This window comes from Symphalangus syndactylus, chromosome 19 (assembly GCF_028878055.3).
Source record: "Symphalangus syndactylus isolate Jambi chromosome 19, NHGRI_mSymSyn1-v2.1_pri, whole genome shotgun sequence".
Classification (NCBI taxonomy): Eukaryota; Metazoa; Chordata; class Mammalia; order Primates; family Hylobatidae; genus Symphalangus; species Symphalangus syndactylus.
In genome coordinates this window covers 81,826,531-81,841,424 of record NC_072434.2, presented here as the reverse complement: position 1 = coordinate 81,841,424, position 14,894 = coordinate 81,826,531, and the positions used below count along the sequence as shown (strand labels likewise).

Sequence of the window (14,894 nt, the reverse complement as noted above, 5' to 3'; positions counted from 1 at the left end):
AAAGTTATACTTTTTCGGCAGGAGACAGTATAGCTGGAAATAAAAATAACCAAAATAACAGTAACAGTGATCAACCTAAGTTTTCCCTGCATAAACAATGATTTAAACATATTCTGTCTTGCCATTTTCTCCCTCTAATCTCATTCATTTTCTCTCTCTCTCTCTCTCTTTCTTCCCATCCCTCCCTCCCAGTGAGTAGATTTCACCTTACTCATCTAACTTAGGTCCATGAAAGTACTCTGTGATAAGTTTAGGTATAGTTTAATATATCATTATTTCAACATATGTATTTAAATATTTGCACTTCCAAATTCTGTTTTAGATTATCTAAAGCATTTTAAAGAAATGTAAGAACACAATTCTTAATATTTTAACATAGCAATCTGCAATTTATATCAAAATATGAATATCCAAAAAGTCACAAAATAGGAACTTCTTTGGATGCATATCACATGCACCCAAATTCCAAAACCCTCATAATAATGTGTTAATATGCCATACATAATGCTAAGTAATTGCTATAATTATCCAAATTAATAACTGCACCAACGCCTTGAGATTGTTTTGGAAACCAAAGCTAATGCACATGCCCTCTTTCTTTCCTGAGTGTTAACTATCTTCCTCTCTACAGGGTTTGTCTTATGTAAACACATGAAAGTCTATCCTGCCTCACACACAGCAGTAATACCATGTCTACTCCTGTCAGTTTCCAGTGGGTTCCAATCTTGCTTCCAGACCCACTGAAACAGACTTTGCTAAAGTCATCAAGTGACCTTCGTGTTACCAAATCCAACAGACTTACTTTCTTTTTAACACTGTGGAAGCCCCTATTGTATTGAAAGATTTTCTAACACCATTCTCACCTGCCTTTCCTCCTACCTGTTTAGATAATCCTTCTCATTCTATCTTTATTGTGTAACGTTTCAAACATACATAAATATTAAAATAAATCCCCATACACCTAGCACATGACATCAACAATGATCAACATAGGGACAATCGCGTTTTACCTATAACCTCTACTTACCCCTCCACATGTAACTCTAAAAATAATTATTTCATATTATGAAATATCTAGTCTGTGTTTGAACTTCCCAAATTGCCTCAAAGATGTTTTTAATTTTCCCCTGTTGCTTTTTCAAATCAAGTTCCAAAAAAGATACACTTATCAGTTAGGGGTCTTAAGTTTCTTTTATTCTAGAACAGTCCCCATTCCTCTCATCTTCCCTTCTTGCCATTTATTTGATGATAATCAGTCTGTACCATATGTCCTGGAGGACTTTCCACATTCTAGATTTGGCCAACAGCCTTCCTATGGTGTTTTTTTTTTTTAACACATACCTCTAAATTGGTAGTGAGATCTAGAAATGTAGAAGCTTGTCCAAGTTTGAATTTTTGGCAAGAACATTTCACAAATTGGTGTTTGTACTTCCCATTATAACACAACAGGGGTACATAATTGTCTATTTCTTTAGATAAAATTTGATCAGTTGGTTTGGGATCACCCTAATCCATCCATTAGGACCTAAGAGTTTCAGGTAGTAGGTTGGTGCAAAAGTTATTGCGAGTTTTGCCATCAATAACCAGTGTCCACAGCAGTGATTTTCAACTTTCGCTGCATAAAGTACTCACATGGATAGTTTTTAGAAATCCTTATGTGCACTCTCACCAATGACATTAGACAGATCTGGAGTCAGGACTTTAAAAAACTCTCTCGCTGGTTGCAATGGGAAGCCAAGCCTTGGAAAGCACAGTCTAAGTAAGTTACTCCACAGCAGCACTGTTGACGTTTGGGGCTGGGTGATTCTCTGCTGGGCTGTCCTGTGCATTGCAGGATGTTTACAACCCTGCCCTCTACCAACTAAATGCCGCCAGTAGCCTCCCACCAGCTGTGACAACCAAAAGAGGTCTCCAACATTGTCAGATGTCCCTTTGGGGACAAAATCACCCTCAGTGTAGAGCCACTGACATAGGTAAACGGCTCTCAAGTCTTCAGTGAGGTAAAATCCTCTTCCTTTGAGGGCTTGTTAAGACCCAGATTGCTTATCTCACTCAACATACGTCCTCTAGGCTCAACCATGTTGCTATGAATGACAGAATGTCATTTAAAAACTACAAGTAGATTGGAGAGATAAGTTCTAGTATTTGATAGCACTATAGCATGATTGTGGTTAACAACTTATCATATATTTTCAAATAGCTAGAAGAGAGGATTTTGAATGTTCCCAACATAGAAAAATTATAAATGTTTGAGTTGATATACATGCCAACGGCTGATTTGATCATTCTATACTGTATGTATGTATTGAAATATCATATTGTACCCCATAAATACGTAAAATTATGTGCCAATTAAAAATAATTTTGTGCCATATATCATATTGTACCCCATAATATGTACAATTATGTGCTAATTAAAATAATTTTTTAAAAAGAGATTGCTGGCCCCATCCCCAGAGTTTCTGAGTGACCACTTCTTAGGGTAAGGCCCAAGAATCTGCATTTCCAACAAATTCCCAGGTGATATTGATGGTCCATATTTTGAGAACCACTTGACTAGACCCATTATTTTATTTTGGCAATGGTACTTAACCTTGGTTGTATATTAGAATCACCTGGAAAGCTTTAAAAAGTCCAATGCACAGACAACACAGACTGATTAAATAAGACTGAATGATAAAATAAAGACATTGTGCACCTCAGTGTGTGTATATATACATGTATAAATACATACACTCACACATAGACACAGCATTTTAAATACATTTGACCTTTAATAAGGGTCTTTTACTTGACCACAAAGAAAATGTTATCAGATTTTTTTAAAGACTTTTACTCATCGCCGGGCGCGGTGGCTCACGCCTGTAATCCCAGCACTTTGGGAGGCCGAGGCAGGCGGATCACGAGGTCAGGAGATCGAGACCACGGTGAAACCCCGTCTCTACTAAAAAATACAAAAAAATTAGCCGGGCGTGGCGGTGGGCACCTGTAGTCCCAGCTACTAGGAGAGGCTGAGGCAGGAGAATGGCGTGAACCCGGGAGGCGGAGCTTGCAGTGAGCCGAGATTGCGCCACTGCACTCCAGCCTGGGTGACAGAGCAAGACTCCGTCTCAAAAAAAAAAAAAAAAAGACTTTTATTCATCATATTTTCTGATCATAAACAAAAAAATTAGAAATAAATACTGAAAAGACAAGAAATTGACAACTTGGAAAATGAAGAAACTTCTAAATAATTCATGGGTCAAAGAGGGAAACAAAATTATACTCTATCTAGAATATAATGAAGGGAAAAGCACTTCTTAAATCTATGATTCACAGGTAAACTTTGAACACTTTTAATCTGCAATCCTTTAATTATTAAATAAACCACGCAAATAAAGAATTGCCTGAAGACATAAAATAGAGAACAAAATAAACCAACAGAAAATAGAGGAAGAAGCTCAATAAGATACTGTTAAATAAGATGCAAGAGTGTAAATTATGTACATTTTCTGTGCAAGTTATCACTAAAAATCTATCATATGTGTATATTGTGAACATATATCTGTATGAGCATGGAGAAAGTTGTCAAACAACGAACATCAAACTATTAGTATTAATTACATTAGAGGAACAATTACATAAGGTATAGAGAAATTAAGCTCAAAACATTTTTAAAAGGTCTCTAAGATACAAATAGCATGAATAATATATCTTTGTAAAATTATATGGATTTATATAATAAAATGAAGAATTATTCAAATAGTTTACTTTGATAACTTTACCTTTTCAACTTAACAATGATCTTTTATAAAAATCTAATGGCATTTTTATTAAGATTTTAAATGACAAATATAAAGTCAAAAGGAAAGTTGAATCCTCCTTCCTACCTGAAATATTTTTAGCTTTATCTTGAAGGTTCTTGTGCCCTGAATTGTTCCTCTTTATATTATTTTTTTAAAAGTTTTATTGGCAGGTATAGAGAATCTGATGACTTCTTACTGCCAGGCGGGGAATCTTTGCTATTATATAGTTCCCCACATAAATTACATGTCATGTGCAGAACGTCAACGGTTGTCTAATCAAGTCTTCATGGGCTGTTTCAGACTGAAAATTGGCACCACAATATCAAGATCTTAAATAAATAGGAATTTCAGTCCTTCATAAAGGACTTTAAGGACATTCAAACTTATTTAGAAATCAGCCCACCTAGAGGAATACACCTGCTCCATTAAGGGATTGTCCCTTTTCCCTGCAATGCATTTCAAGTATCAAATCAGAGTCTAGAAGGACATTGTTCTAAAGACCAACAAGTTTACCAAATGGTATTACCAACTTTGAACTCATACAAATAAACAATTATACTCAGAGCAAATGCCCTTTCCAGCTGGATGACTGAAAAGGGAGAAAGATTCTCTAAGAAATTACACAGACTGATAGCAACAGCACCTTTTGAGGTAATCACCACAAGGGATTTTAATGCAAATGGCAGGAAGGATGCCAGAATTCAGGAAGATCGATGGGTATGAAAATACAAAAGAGCTCACACAGCTCTTTGTTAACTGAAGACTATTTTTGCAATGTACTAAAACAGTGTTACAGCTACTGAGAAAAAGACTATGTGCTAAAAGAACTGGACACTTATTATTTTGAACAGAATTTTGTTTAAAAACTTTAATCTCATAAACCAGACAAAGTCAAAGTCACCATAATTTCACTGAATAGGAATGTTAAAAATATGCACATATAATAACCAGCAGTATGAGCTTGTTCAACAGTACTTTGAAAAATTCCAGACTTAAGGCTGTAAGTTATGCCTACATAACACATTATCCCACAATATAATACATTTCATTTAGGAACTCATATTTCAGGCTGATCGCATAAAACTGCCTGAAGAGGCCCTTTAAGGTTATTCTAAGTACAAATTCTTCCCATTAAACCATCCATTCTGCTGCTCATAACTATTATAATATTGTCCACTGATATAAAATTAGTTATTTTTGTATTTTTGGCTATAAAACACAATTTGAGTCTTATCTCAGTTGTCAAATCACTTGCTTCTCAGTAAAAAACAGGCACTTTGACAGCTAGCTTACCTTCAGAATCTGAGGCCCAGAAAAGACTAGCATTAGCATATTAATAAAAGCACTAATCCTTACGAGTTCTTCATAGCTTGACAGTTGGGCATATATTTACAATAAAATTCTATAGGGCACACAATTCTAATTAGTGGACTTTAGTACCGAATCATAAAATACATTATTAATGAAAGATTGCACATTGTAAGCGACACCTCCAACCTGCAAGGAAACCACTCCTTTCATTGTGAGTGCTGCCACAGGGCTCTGTCAACCAGTGACATCACAGTTGCTCTCTCGCTTATTCTGCAGGGCAGCTAAAAGTTGATGACTCATTATCACATTTGATTGTTATTAACTTTCTTAAGATGTCACTTCTTTGTGTGAACTTGTGCAAGCTGTTGACCTCCTCTCTGCCTCATTTTCTTCATATGTAAAATGGGAATAATTTTCACTGGGTTACTGTGAAGAATGAATGAGTAATATAACCCACGTAGACCACTTGGAAAAGTCCTTGCACAACAAATGTCAGCTCTGAGGATGCAGATGGTGATGGTGATGATCATGACCATGATTATGGTCATAATTTATATTCAATCCTTCCATATAGGGAGTTAAGATTCAATAATATTTTGCCTGAATTGAATGGATTGTTGCTAAATCAATCATATTATATACTGGTTGATATTCACAGTCCCTAAATTATAAAATCGCTCAGGACAATGTAACTAGGAAATGAAGCCTACCTATTAATAGCTTCATCATAAATCAGTCACTTCAGTGCTAGCCTCCTCCTGCAATTCAATGGCAGGATGTCAGCATTCTTTTTTTAAAAAAATAATAAACACATTATTTTATACTGTTTCTATGGGTCAGGAATACAGTGCATCTTAACTAGGTGCTTCTTGCTTGGTGTCTGCCTTGGAGTCTCTTGTGAGGTTGCAGTCAAGTTGTTAGCTAGGGCTGTAGTCACTGGAGGTTTGAACTCGAGCTGGAGGCCCTGTTTTCAAGATAGTTCAATCACATGGCTGCCACCGGGGTTTCAGTTCCTCACTATGTGATTCTCTCCATAGGTCTACATGAGCATTTTCACAAAATGGCATGTCCTTACTCCACTCACCTCCCCTGTCTGCCTGTCCCATTATGCCCAGCATGTTCTTCAGCAGTGGTTTTTGACCTTTATGGAGTCACATGGTCACTGAGATCTAACGAAAACTAAGGACCTTCCCTCCAGGATAGCAAACTGATGCATTTACAAATCAGCATTCCTTTTCAGACATATTTGCATACTTTTTTTCTTTTTTTTTGAGACAGAATCTCAATCTGTTGCCCAGGCTGGAGCACAACGGTGCAATGTCGGTTCACTGCAAACTTTGCCTCCCGGGCTGAAGTGATCCTCCCATCTCAGCCTCCAGAGTAGCTGGGACCACAAGCACATGCCATTGCATCTGCCTGAGTTTTGTACCGTTTTATGTAAAGACAGGGTTTCACCAAGTTGCCCAGGCTGGTCTCGAACTCCTGGACTCAAGTGATCTGCCCAGCTCAACCTCCCAAAGTGCTGGGATTATAAGCATGAGCCATGATGTGTGGCCTCAGTTTGCTTTTAGTAGTTCTCTATATCAAAATGATTCTGAATATATTTGCAGTCTTAAAATTCACATACTAGTCAAAATGCCTTTCTTGGGCATCTCTGGCAGTACACTTTGTTTTTTTTTTTTTTTTTTTGAGATGGGGTCTGGCTCTGTCCCCTAGGCAGGAGTGCAGTGGTGCAATCTCAGCTCACTGCAAGCCCTGCCTCCTGGGTTCACTCCATTCTCCTGCTTCAGCCTCCCGAGTAGCTGGGAGTACAGGCGCCCGCCACCACGACCGGCTAATTTTTTTTGTATTTTTAGTAGAGACAGGGTTTCACCATGTTGGCCAGGATGGTCTCGAACTCCTGACCTCGTGATCCGCCCCCTTCGGCCTCCCAAAGTGCTGGGATTACAGGCTTGAGCCACCGCGCCCGGCCCACTTTGTTTTTTTAATTAACAAACAAAAATTTTATATATTTATAACGTATAACGTGATGTTTTGAAATATGTATACATTGTGGAATACCTAAATCAAGCTAATTAACATATGTATCACCGCTCATACTTACCATTTTTCTGTGGCAAGAACACTGAAAATCTACTCCCTTAGCAATGTCCATGTATAGAATACATGGTTATTAACTACAGTCATCATGTTATATACTAAATCTCTTACATTTACTCCTCTTGTCTAACTGAAATTTTCTACCTTTTGACCAACATCTTTCCAACCTCTAGCTACCACCATTCTACTCTCTCCTTCCATGAATTTGAATTCCACACATAAGTAAAATCATGCAGTATTTGTCTTTCTGTGCCTGGCTTATTTCACTTAGCATAATGTCTTCCAGGTTCATCCATGTTGTTGCAAATGACAGGATCTCCTTCTTTTTTAAGGTTGTATAATATTCTATTGTGTATGCATTGCAATACACTTGTAAAATGTCACTATAAAAAATTCAAGCTCTGAAAAGAATGCATACATTATATAAACTAAAAGATTACTTCTTTTCCTACCTTCTCTCTTATTTAAATCCTCTTCTGAAGTCACCTGCTTTGTCACCCTTCCTGTAGCTCCAGCACAGGGATCCACTGTCTCTAGAACTGTTGGACTTGACACCCACCACTATGACTTTCATTGCCACCAGGAAAGGGTGGTTTAAAACAGGAGCAGACCTACTTTTTCTGTAAAGGGCCAGTTAGTAAATATTTTAGGTTTTGCGAGCCACATGGTCTGTCTCATTATTTAATTCTGTTATTATCATACAAAAGCAAACATAGACAATATGTTTTTAAAAATAGGATGGCTGTGTAACAATAAAACTTTATTTACAGAAAAAGGCAGTGGGCTGGATTTGACCTATTGCCTTGACTGGTTGACCCTAGATCTAGAATATTCTACCCATATTATTGGTCATTTTAATCTCAGAGAAAACTAGCTGGATGAAATCCAGGGTTTAGGGTCTTTCATAAATTGAAAGAAATGTCTTACCTTATCTATCTTGAATAACATTTCTAAATCTAGAATTCATATCTACATTGTGATAGATCTTTTTTGCCCTTAAGAGAAATATAGACAAATTCACAGTGCTTCAGAGCACTTGGCTTACCCAAAAAAGCCACATGAAAGAACAGTTGGGGCATTTTTCAATCTACTTTTGTTTCTTCAACATAAGAAAGCCCTGACAAGGTTAGTGCAGTAATGCTGAATAGCTTGCACAGTCTATTATTACTACAGTATCACGGACACTTTGAGAGGGGCTCTAAGTGAAATTTATTTTTCTCTTTTTTACATTTACCATGACTTTAGAGCAATGGGGAAATGATATAGAACTATTCAGAGTCCTATTTTCTGAATACATAACATTCTGGTTTCATTTTTTATCAAGAAAGAGGGTAGAGTGTATAACAAATACTGAACACCAGAAGACGTAAATAATAATAAAAGACAATTCAATCAGTCACATCAAATTTTGATCATGAATCCATTACATATGTTAAAAATAGAGAAGAACAGTTTACCAGGCTCTGAAGATTTCCTTGCCAATTCATATTATAATTACATGTTTCTGTAGAATATAATAGGGACAAAGAAGAAGCCATATCAATGTATTTTAGTTACTGCAATGCAGGGCAGTAATAAAATACTACTTCATTTATCCAAACTCAACTTCAATGAATATACGACAGAATTTCTATGATACACCACAGAATTCAATTCTCCCTTCAAAAATCAGTAGTTATTTCATAATCTAAACAAAATATATTATAAATGTCATAACAGGTATTTCTAGAAATCACTATTTTTTATTTCAAAAGGAATGTACTGTTTGAATACAAGTATGATAGCAAAAATGAATATTTTCTCCTTTTGTATACTTAAGGTAATTAAGATATCACTGAACCGCAGTATAATCCATCATATCTACATGCTAAAGAAAAAAATCATTGATCATATCAATAGATGAAGAAAAAGTATTTGACAAAATCCAGTGTCTATTAATAATACAAATTCTCAACCAATGAAGAATAGAAGGGAACTTCCTCAAGTTGATAAAGAACATCTACAAAAAATACCTACAGCCAACACCATACTCAATCATAAGAAACTTGTTGCTTCTATATCAGGACCAAATCAAGAATGTTCTCTTCACCACTACTACTTGAGACTGTATCAGAAGTTCTAGATAATGCAATAACATAAGAAAAGGAAATTAAATGTATACAGACTGAGAAGGAAGAAATAAAACTGTTTTTCTTCATAGATGACATGATTATTTATCCCAATCTCAAAGAATCAAGAATAATAACAAAAATCTCCTGAAACTAATAGATAACTAAAAGAAAGTTGCAGGACACTAATATACAAAAATCAATTTCTTCTATACCAGCAATGAATAATAGGTATTTAAAGTAAAAATATTATTTATATTAATACCAAAAAACTAAATGCTGAAATACAAATCTAACAAAACATGTACAAAATCTAAATAAGGACAACTACAAAACTCTGATTTAAAAAGTCAAACAAAATCTAAATAATTGAGAGATATTCCATGTTCATGGATAGGAAGACTCAATATTTTCAAGATGTCAGTTCTTCCCAATTTGATTTAGTTTCAAAGCAATTGCAATAAAAATCCCAGCAAGTTATTTTGTAGATATTAACAAACTGATTCTAAAGTTTATATGAGAAGTGAAAGACACAGAAGAGCCAACACAATGTTGAAGGAGAAGAACGAAGTTGGGAGACTGACACTACCTGATTTCAAGACTTACTATAAAGCTACAGTATTCAACACAGTCTGTTGTTGGTGAAAGAATAGACAAATAGGTCAGTGGAACAGAATAGAGAGCCTAGAAATAGACCCACACAAATATAGTACATTGATCTCTAACAAAGAATCGGTAAGTCAATGGACATTCTCCCCAAATAGTACTGAAAAGACTGGATATCCATATATATATATATATATATATATATATATATATAGAATCTAGACACAGACCACGCCCTTCATAAAAATTAACTCAGAATGCATCACAGACCTAATACAATGGAGAAAATATAGTCTTTTCAACAAATCGTGCTAGAACAACTTTATACAACTGTGTAGAAAAACTGATCTAGAACACACCTGACACCCTCCACTAAATTTAGCTCAAAATGAACCATAGGCCTAAATGTAACACAGAGAACTATAAAACTGCTAGAAAATACCATAAGAGAAAATCTAGATGTTCTTGCATTTGACAATGACGTTTTAGATATTAAGAGCATAATCCATGAAATAAAAAATTGGTAAGTTGGGCTTCATTAAAATTAAAAACCTCTGATCTGCAAGAAAACACTATTAAGAGAATAAAAAGACAAGCCAGAGACTGAAAGACAGTATTTGCAAACATATATCTGGGAAAGGACTGGCATCTGAAATATGCAAAGAACTCTTAAAATTCAACAATAATTTGGCCGGGCACGGTGGCTCACGCCTGTAATCCCAGCACTTTGGGAGGCTGAGGCGGGCAGATTACGAGGTCGGGAGATCGAGACCATCCTGGCTAACACGGTGAAACCCCGTCTCTACTAAAAATACAAAAAATTAGCTGGACGTGGTGGTGGGCGCCTGTAGTCCCAGCTACTCGGGAGGCTGAGGCAGGAGAATGGCATGGACCTGGGAGGCGGAGCTTGCAGTGAGCCAAGATAGAGCCACTGCACTCCAGCCTGGGTGACAGAGCAAGACTCCGTCTCAATAAAAAAAAAAACAAGAATTCAACAACAAGTTAAAAATCACCAAAAGATCTAAGACATCTCATCAAAGATATACAGATGACAAATAACCATATAAAAAGATGCTTAATGTCATATGTCATCATTTGCAACTTGAGGTATCATTTGCAACTGGAGGTATCACTGTTCATCTGTTAAAATGGCCAAAACCTGGAATACTGGAACATTAAATGCTGGCGAGAATTCCCATTCATTGCTGGTGAGAATACAAAATGATACAGCCACTTTGGAAGACACTTTTGCAGTTTCTTAAAAAGCTAAACATATTCTTACCATAGGATTCACCAATTGTGCTTCTTGATGTTTACCCAAATAAAGTAGTTCCATACAAAACTTGCATGTAAATATTAATAGTAGCTTTTAATTACCACAACTTAGAAGCAACCAAGATGTCTTCCAAAATGTGAATAAACTGTAACACATCCATTGGAATGTTTTTCAGTGATGTAAAGAAATCAGCTATCAAGTCATGAAAAGATATAGAGGAGCCATATATGCAGATTGCTAAGTGAAAGAAGCCAGTTTGGAACCATAACTATATGATTCCAACTATTTAACATTCTGAGAAAAGCAGAACTATGGAGACAGTAAAATAAATCTTTTTTCACGCGTTCAGGAGAGGGAAGAAGGAATAAATGGGGAACAGGGAATTTTGAGAGCAGTGAAATTATTGTGTGTGATACTGCAATTGTGGATACATGTTATTAGTCAAAGTCTATAGAACGTACAACACTGAGTAAGCCTAATTTAGAGAATTAAGACTAATGTGTCAATATTACTTTATCATTTATAACAAGAGTACCATACTAATACAAGATGTTAATAACAGGAAAACTCGTGAGGGAGAATTCTCTGTGCTTTCTGCTCAATTTTCCTGTAAACCTAAAAGTGTATAATAAAGTCTATTAATTTTTAAAAAATCATTAGGTATTCCAGCTCAACAAATATTAACATAGTAATAAAAATACATTGGGAATATATTACAGGGAAAAAAGGAGGCAGTTTTTGGGCATTTTTTCTCCAAAATATACAAAATAACACCAGGCTATCTCAAATAAACTTTGATTATTCTCTTTAAAAGAGGATGGAGAGCTACAAACGTGTATGTGTAAATGTTGCAAAAGTAAATAATATGAAGAACTATTATCTTTCTCTTCTTTCATATAAACAACAGTATATACAAATATAATTGTATTTAGCCAAAAACAAACACTCATTGCTCACCATTCATATTCTAGACACATAGGTATATATTTTAGGAAAAAGAAATATAACAAACCAAAGTTCTTGTATCCATGAAGGTACAGTTTAACATGGTAAGAAAGACACAAAGAACAAAAACTAGCCTATGTAGTAGTATGGGGAAACTAAATATAAAGAGATGGGGGAGGGGAGGGGAAGGGAGGAGAGGGAAGGGGAAGGGAGGGGAGGGGAGGGGAGGGGAGGGGAGGGGAAGGGAGGGGAGGGGAGGGGAGGGGAGGGGAGGGGAGGGGAGGGGAGGGGAGGGGAGGGAAGGGAAGGGAAGGGAAGGGAAGGGAAGGGAAGGGAAGGGAAGGGAAGGGAAGGGAAGGGAAGGGAAGGGAAGGGGATGAAAGGACATAAATTGTCAAGAAGAGCTCTGCGAAGTTTTCATGAGGGAAATATTTGGGTTGACTCCTGGAGCTGAGTAAGAATTCAGCATGCAAAGAAAAGAATGAGGATATGAGGAATGAGAGCGTGGCAGTGAGAGTAGAAAGGCTGCAGAATCTTGAAGTAGAATGCTGCCATGTTCAAAGTGCAAGAATACCTCAGTGGTTGAAGGTGAGATGAAGAGATAAAGTTAAGAAAGTTTTCTCACCTACTTTTCTGAATGGTGGTCACAAATCCACAAGGATAAAAAGGAGTTAAAGATAAGGACTTTGGATATTAATCTGAAAGCAACAGCACAACAGAACCCTCAAATCACAGTAAACAGGAAGGTGCACCCTTAAAATTGACATCAGCAAGAGAAACAAGTCTAATAGAGAAAAAATTTAGCAATAAAATCAATAGGATTTAAAGTCCTTCTTTCTCTTGTTTCATAAAAGGTAAAAGAAAAGTCAAGGCAAAGTTCTGAGCACAGTAGACTGGTATACATAACCAAGTTATGGACTGTAAGAAGGAAAACATCTCTGACGGAATTAAATTAAGGTTGATATATCTGAGTTGCTGTCTCAAGTGAAATTCATGCAGACATATGCAGTAAGAACTTGAACATTTAAGATAGAAGTTCAGGAGAATGAGTCTGTGGATTAGACTTGACAGTAATTCACAAAGTTCGTAGTTGAGGCTATAAGAAAGAAAAGAACGAAAACATTTTGTTTCAAGGGCATTCCATTTGTGGATATATTTGAGGGGAGAACTGCATTTGACATAGTTGATCACCCCACTGCCCTTGGCAATCTTATGCTTTGACTCCAGGATACCACTCTTTCCAGGTTTTCCTCCTACATCACTGGCGGTTGCATCCTTTGCTAGATGCTCCTCATCTCTCCATTTTAGAGTCAGTCCTTTACTATATGTGCTCATTCCCAAGCTGATGTCATAAAGAAATTTTTGGTAGTCTATTCCTATGTAATCAATTACCCCTGACTTCATGGCTGAGAAACACCACCATTTCTTATTCTACCATTCCATAGGTTGGAAGTCTAGGCATGGTGTAGCTGGGTTCCCTGCTCAGGGTCTCATAGGCTGAAATTAAAGTGTTGGTTGGGGCTGGGTTCTCACCTGGAGCTCAGGCCCTTACAGGAGCTCACTGGTGGTGCCCAGCATTCAGTGCCTTGCAGTTGTATGACTGAAGGCCTTATTTCATTGTGCTCTGACAGCTGGGGAAGGCTGTCAGCAACTTTGCAATACAGTCTCCTAAAGAGTCCCTCTCAAAACACAGCAGCTCACTTCATCAGTCATGGCAGAAGAATCTCACACACTTTGAAGCTAAGACTTCTAGACTACCCTGGAAAAATCTCCCTTTCAATTAACTTAAAGTCAACTGATTAGGGGCCATACTTACATTTGCAACATTCTTTTAGCTTTGTCAAATAATGTAATCTAGTCATGGGAGTGAAGTCCATCATGTACCCAGTCCCAACACACAAAATGGGAGGAATTATATACAGGATGTGTACAGCTGGAGTGAGAATCTCAAGGCCACATCAGAATCTGGTCTTCTTAATATTTGTCCTACTCCCAGTTTCTTATTCTCATTTCCTGCTTTCTTGTGGATTAAATATTACTATTATATTTTTATGGCTTCTCCTTTAATTTTACATTCTTTTACTATGTTTGCAGTGATTACAGATTACAATATGTATTCTTGGCTTATTATAACATGATCCAATTAGTAACTTTACCACTTTCCAGACCATGCAAGAACCACCATTTAGTTCAAGTTACTTTCCTCTTGACTCATGTGCCAGTGCTGTAATGAGTTGTTCTCTATAATTTTTTGTTTTGAGGCAAGGTCTCCCTCTGTCACCACAGCTGGAGTACAGTGGCAGTGTTGCAATCACAGCTCACTACAGCCTCAATCTCCCAGGCTCCAGCAATCCTCCCACCTCAGCCTCCCAATTACGTAGAACTACAGGTGCATGCCACCAGGCCTGGCTAATTTTTGTATTTTTTGTAGAGATGGGGTTTTGCCATGTTTCCCAGGCTGGTCTTGAACTCCTGGACTGGAGCAATCCACCCACCTGAGCCTCCCAGACTGCTGGGTTTACAGATGTGGGCCACCACAAACAGCCTGTTCTCTATAGTTTTAAAATCCAAGATGTTGTTGCTGTTTTTATAATCATCATTATCATTATTTTATTTACTCAGTATCCTCTGATTTAACTCTCATATTTATCTTGCTGTTGCTTTTTTTCCATTTCTAGATCTCCAAAGGTTACATGTGAGATAGTTTTCTTCTACTCAAAGAAAACTCTTTTTGGTATTTCCTTAATGTGAGTCTGGTGTTGA

The 14,894-nt window shown here is 36.8% G+C and overlaps 1 protein-coding gene across 1 annotated transcript in view; it reads right to left on the bottom strand.

Moving 5' to 3' along the window:
• The window catches only part of RYR2 (ryanodine receptor 2), a 784,036-nt gene that overhangs the window by 419,458 nt on the left and 349,684 nt on the right, over positions 1-14,894 (bottom strand). The window lies entirely within an intron of this gene.